Here is a 6,000-nt window from a genome sequence, read left to right as displayed (position 1 = left end):
GTGACAGGCAAAAGAGAGCGAATAAGAGAGTGACAGCTGCTGCAACCAGGCAACCTCTCCTTAGACCTAACAGCTCACACATCACCCACACTGAACCAGCTGGACGTCTGCTTCCACTCCTGCCCTGATGGGCGAAGTGTGTGGGATCACAGGGGTCAGACAGATGTCTGGGGAAATAGGGACTGTGGAAAAAGCTAGGAACAATAGCGGGTGAAAGGAAATGAAGCAGAAAATGAGAGTTAAATTGGATGGAAGTTTCTTGCCTTCTGTGTTTTGGGAGGGTTTGCTGTGTGTCATGTCACTAAAACTGGAGACAGTTTAGGCATCCTGGATGAAGTGATATGTAGCGTCTGGTACAGGTCATTTAGATTTCATGTCCAAGGCACCCTAAACTTCGGCATCTAATCTTCAATCAACCGATGAGCAACCCAGTTTTACACACACACAAATGGCTCCAGAATGACTGGAGCCTACACAAAGACCAGTTAACCCCATGCTGCTTCTCTGAATGAACTCATAGGGGCCCTCAACACACACACACACACACACACAAAACACAACACAATGAGACATTCCTTTTACTAATAAAACAAGTATATAAGATACTCTAAGATTCTTATTCTTATAACCTTGTTGTAATGTGTTTCTTCTGTTAAGGCTTGCCTGACTTAAAATTATTTGCTCCTTACTTTCCTGACAGGGGCGTATTTTATTCATGTGTCAGAACACAACACTGTATTAACATCAGTTACACTTTGATTACTGATCTGTGTATGTAATGTACCGCTGCCTTTATACCGTCATTCCCTTTCATGTTTAGTATCCAAATGACCACAAAATTATTGGTTACTCATTTTTCAAACAATGGTGTAATTTATTTGAGCACGAAAGGCGCCATACCGTCTTAATACACCTTGGATAAAACTTTAAAGTCATCTAAAAGTTTGATAGCTAAACCACGCCCACAGACACCTGAAACAAAGGGAGTTTTTCCCTCCGAAATCTCAGGCCATAGTATTGGCCATCTCCCCAAATGGGTGGAGTTCGCAACCTTTAAATTGTCACAAACACCACTAATCCATGGTCAGACTTTCGGAACAGCTTGGAGACGACTCCATCTTCCTTCAAAGAAGTTCCAGCAAGCTTCACTTCCAAGAACGACAACTATTCTGATCTTCAGGAGAACTTGGAAGAACGTCTGACCCCACCCTAAATGTCTCCTCAGAGATTTCTCTGTTGCATCCGGACTCTTGTGCAGTAAGCCAATGCAAGTAACTGTTTCCTTTACCAACCAATTTAGATGTGTATTTTAAGTATGAACCTTGTATTGTGTCTTGTGGTGAATTTAAGTTTCCAGTGACGATTTCCCAGTCAGGGTGTGATTCATTTTGAAGTTTAAGCTTGCCATTCCATTCCTTCCTTTCTCTAGTTTCTTCTTTCCAGTCTCTTCCTCCCTTTCCCCAATTTTACTTTCTTTTGTGTTATTTTATTTTCATGTTCGTTTTCCCTATTCCTTTTGTTTGTTTGTGTAGTTAGTTTTATGTTGTCTTTGTCTCATTCTCATTCTCATTTTTGTGCCACAAGTGATTGTCTCTGAGTATCGCTCACAAACTTAAGGTACCTGCAACATCTGGTCTGAACTACATGCTCTATTAATTTAATTTAATTTACATTACGGTATAAAGTAAAAGGGATGTGAATCTTTCTCGGCCGGGAAGATACCGCCTTCATAGAATTAATAAAGGTTACACGCCTGTTCGCCGGACGAACAGACCAAATAAGTGTAATGTTAATTCCATTAACATTAATTTCAATTTAGGCTAAAATATTTAGAGTCACTATAACGCGTTATAATTACTCATAAATATTTACCTTGCTTCGCGAGCCAAAATCGCTACAGAGATAAGGTTTCACTTACAGAGACAGTCAAATAGGGATTGTGCAGAATAGTCTACTAATTAATTACATTTACTAGTCATCATTGTGGGAGCTGTGGACTCGTCAGCCAATAGGTGGAGAAACCAGCAAGGCAGAAGATAAAGAACGCACTCTAAATATAATTTGGTAGTCGGGAAATATTTCAGAATAACGGAAGCCAACACTACTTTGTGTAAGATTATGAGTAAGATGTAAGTATAAAGTAATCACTTCCCTGTCACAGTGTCAGAATGAAATCCACTCTTCCCAGCATGAATATAATTTGAACAAGTTGATTATGAGCATTTTATTTAGCAGATTTTTTTCTTCACTAAATTATTTACACCAATCAGCCATAACAATAAAACCACCCACTTTATATAATGTAGATCTCGGATGTGCCGCTAAAACAGCTCTGATCTGTTGAGACATAAACTCCACAATACCCCTGAAGATGTGCTGTGGTATCTTGCACCAGGTTCTTAGCAGAACATATACTGTATGTCCTATAAGTTGTGGATCAGACTTGTGTAAGTGTTGGATAACACCTGATTAAATACTATATCATAAAATAGACTAAACTTTGCAATACTAAAATTCCATTTTTGCTTTATTTATGACAAGGTGAATAGTCGGCAGCTTTTTGGAAAAATTAGTCAGCTAGAGATAATGATGCAACCCCTACATTCTAACCAGCATGGTCAAAGAATATCATCACAAACACATATAAAAGATGTATTCGCTGTCTGTGATCTTTAAAGCTTCAGCAAAGTGCGCAAAACAGGTCAAATGGTCAAGAAAACAGGCAACAGTTTGCAACAATGAAGTAATGACAGACTTGTTTTTACAAGCATTCACTATGAAAACCAAGTACAGCAGTGTTTAACTAGTCACAGACCCCCATAAAGATTGTAAACTAATCATAGAACAAGAATGGAGATATATGAACAAAACAAAATTCAATCCACATCACACTGTTACCATGGAAACAGCAATGAACTGAAGGTGAGAAGAAGATCATGACAAATATAAAATAATGTTTTTGTGCACTCTGTTCATGCCAGTTTTGGGAACAACAAGGTGAACGCAGACAGAAGCACAAGCATCAGCAATGTCCACGCTTTTAGATGAGTGATGGAAAAGCAGGGCAAAAGGTGAATGGAAAATACGTTGCAAAATAAATGGCTATGTAATGGATTAACTGTATAAGCTTGACATTTGTTCTAGAGTTTCTAATAGTACTAATATAGTAGTACTAATAGTAGTTTGTTCTAATATTATTTCTAATGCTATGGCTCTTGCTTGTTTGGCCATCCCAGTGTTCATCATACTTTTTTCTGTCCTCCATGCAATGTTTCTGGTGGCCCTCCTGCAACACAGTGGTCCTTTCCATTGTTGAATAGCTTTTAGAAGATGACATTTTGCCCTCTCCTGTCCAGCAAAAGGCAGTGCTCAAAGCTGAAGATGGACCCAGCGGTGAACCAGCATTTTTTGCCCCCCCTACAAGCTGCAGCTAAAGGTAAAAATCAGTATCAGTGAACAAGATCACAAGCTGGCGAGTTTTGTCGAATCCAGCACAGACACTGAGCTCCTGGATGAGGAGTCGGCTGGGGGTCGAGAACGAGACTTCTACTCCTTGTATGGCCATGTGCTTCATTGGGCATTCCACTATAACAAGCCTCTGTTAGCGTCCATGGAAGGTCAACATAAGGAGTGGCTGTCATTTCTGCTCATCCCGTCTCCTCATGCGCCAATAGTGTTTGGTTCCCTAAATCTTGAAACATAAGCACCACATAGACTGGTCCTGAACTGGGGAACTCATTGCTACTACCACAGCCTCAACCCAACCTGTCCAGACCCTGCTCTGCCCTCTGGTGGTGCCCCTACCAATCTGCCATCATAAATCACAACCTAAGCCAAGTTTTCAGCAAGGCCCAAGCATCCTGCCTTCCTCCACACAACACATATTATTGGGACATCAACCTTCTTTCCAGCACCACTACACCCCACGGCCTCTTGTACTGTACCACCTGCCTGGACCCATCTGTATGTAAAGGCCAAAAAGGGTGAAAAAATTCCACAGCTCCAGCATAAGGAGCATATTTCCTCCATAAAGTTGGACCACTGACCGGATAAGAGCTGTCAAGGCCTGGTCATATCCTTCAAAGAGGAAGCAGCTGCAGCAGATCTTGGGGTTATCTAACTACTAAAGGTTCATCAGAGGATACAGCTCTGTCGCCTCACCCCTACGCAAGCTCACTTCCTCCGTGCACCCATTTACCTGGACTCCCAAAGTTAAGCATGCCTTTGAGACGTTAAGGGAATCTTCACCTCAACAACAATCTTGACTCTGGTAGAACCCGCCTGGCAATTCATGGTGGAGTTGGATGCCCTGAATGGAAAAGGTTTCAGCAAAATATATAGTATGTATTACACTTTACCAATTTCTAACACCTTGGCAAATTATGTAAAAGATAAAACCATATAAAGTTCATACAAGAAAATTGTCAGTTACGCATTGATTTTTTTTTTCTTCTTCCCAACATGACTGTAAAGAATGAGTGGCAGAATCCATGTGCAGTGTTCAACAGTTTTAATCTGAATCAAGGCAGTATCATCCAAAACATTAGATAAAGGCAAAGTCGATATAACCAGGCACAGAGTTCAGTAAACAAAAATAGACAATCCGTGAAGCAAACAATCCCAAATGTCAGGACATGCTTGGACATTCTCTGCGTGTTTGTGTCACATATTTCTTCTCATCTCTACTCACCTGTTCCTAATTGGCCCTTAATTACCTTGCCTATTTATTTACTCTTTGTTGAATGTGGCATCGTGGAGTCCTCGTCTTCTTTTGTCTGTGCTGCATAGTTTGTATTTTCATTGTTTCGCCGTGTCATGTTCCTAGATCCCATGAATTTTTCCATCTATGTTTCATGATTTTTTGTTAATAAATCGTGTTTGTTTTGTTATCCCTGCATTTAGGTCTGGTTTTTATCCTTGCCGTTCTTGACAAATACAAAAGTCAAGAACCAAGGAGTCATACACAATAGAACAATATACAGTAAACAAAACAAGAGTTTGGTAATGCAGGAAGAAGTGACAATTCTTCTCAAAGCCACGTTGTTTGGTCACGGTTTATATTCACGTGAATACGGAATCCTGGAAGTGTCAATATTTGGGTGAAGGCTCCCTCTGTCAAGTAGGCAGGAATTGGTAGACATGGTTGTAACAATGACTATTATCATGTGCAGAGAACACTGAGAGAATACAATTTTTGATCACTCACTGAACTGCCACAAGAGAATAATGCATTAGAATTTCAAACAGACAAACAAAAAGGATCCAGTGGATCTACTCAGAAATGTACAGAAACAAAATTCCAACCAATAATTATTCAAATTAGTCAGGATTATATCATCTTAATAAAGTTGTTTTATAATTTAAAAGAGCTTAATGTAAGAAAACAGACTCAGAGGTGCCGATGCATATGCAGATCAATTTAATAGGTACAAGTTAAAATCGAACAATCCTCAATACAGGGAAAGATCAGGTCAGAGACAGGCATAGGTATATACAGCAAACAGCTGTACATAGGCTAGACAAAAATCTCTGTCAGGTAAACATTAAGCAAGGATTTAAAAAAACAGGAATATCTAAGATAAAACTTGGCTTGATTAGGTCATGGATCAGAATAACTGTACAGAATAATTTCTTTGCAAAGTCCAGGTCAGCCATACCTGTAAGCCATGGTGCACTGTGGGAAACTGAGTCTTTGCTGTTAACTGATGTGACACTCAATGCAAAGATTTTTTCCTGATTGATTAAAAGTCGCTAAGCTTATTTCCTCATTTTTGCCATATTATACCAAAAATAAATCTGTGAGACGTCAACACACTAGATTCACAAATTAAAATATGAAATGGTTTGTATTTACTAAATTTCATTATAAGTAATTGTATAAAAGTAGTAATTAAACATTTTTTATAGCTTTAAATCTGTGCTAATTCTTTACTCATGAATCCAAATGTATATATTGTATATATATATATATATATAATTTTTTTTTCTTACAGCATTCTT

Source organism: Tachysurus fulvidraco, chromosome 25 (assembly GCF_022655615.1).
Source record: "Tachysurus fulvidraco isolate hzauxx_2018 chromosome 25, HZAU_PFXX_2.0, whole genome shotgun sequence".
NCBI classification, from domain to species: Eukaryota; Metazoa; Chordata; class Actinopteri; order Siluriformes; family Bagridae; genus Tachysurus; species Tachysurus fulvidraco.
The sequence above is the reverse complement of the archived record's forward strand: the minus strand, read 5'-3'. Positions refer to the sequence as shown.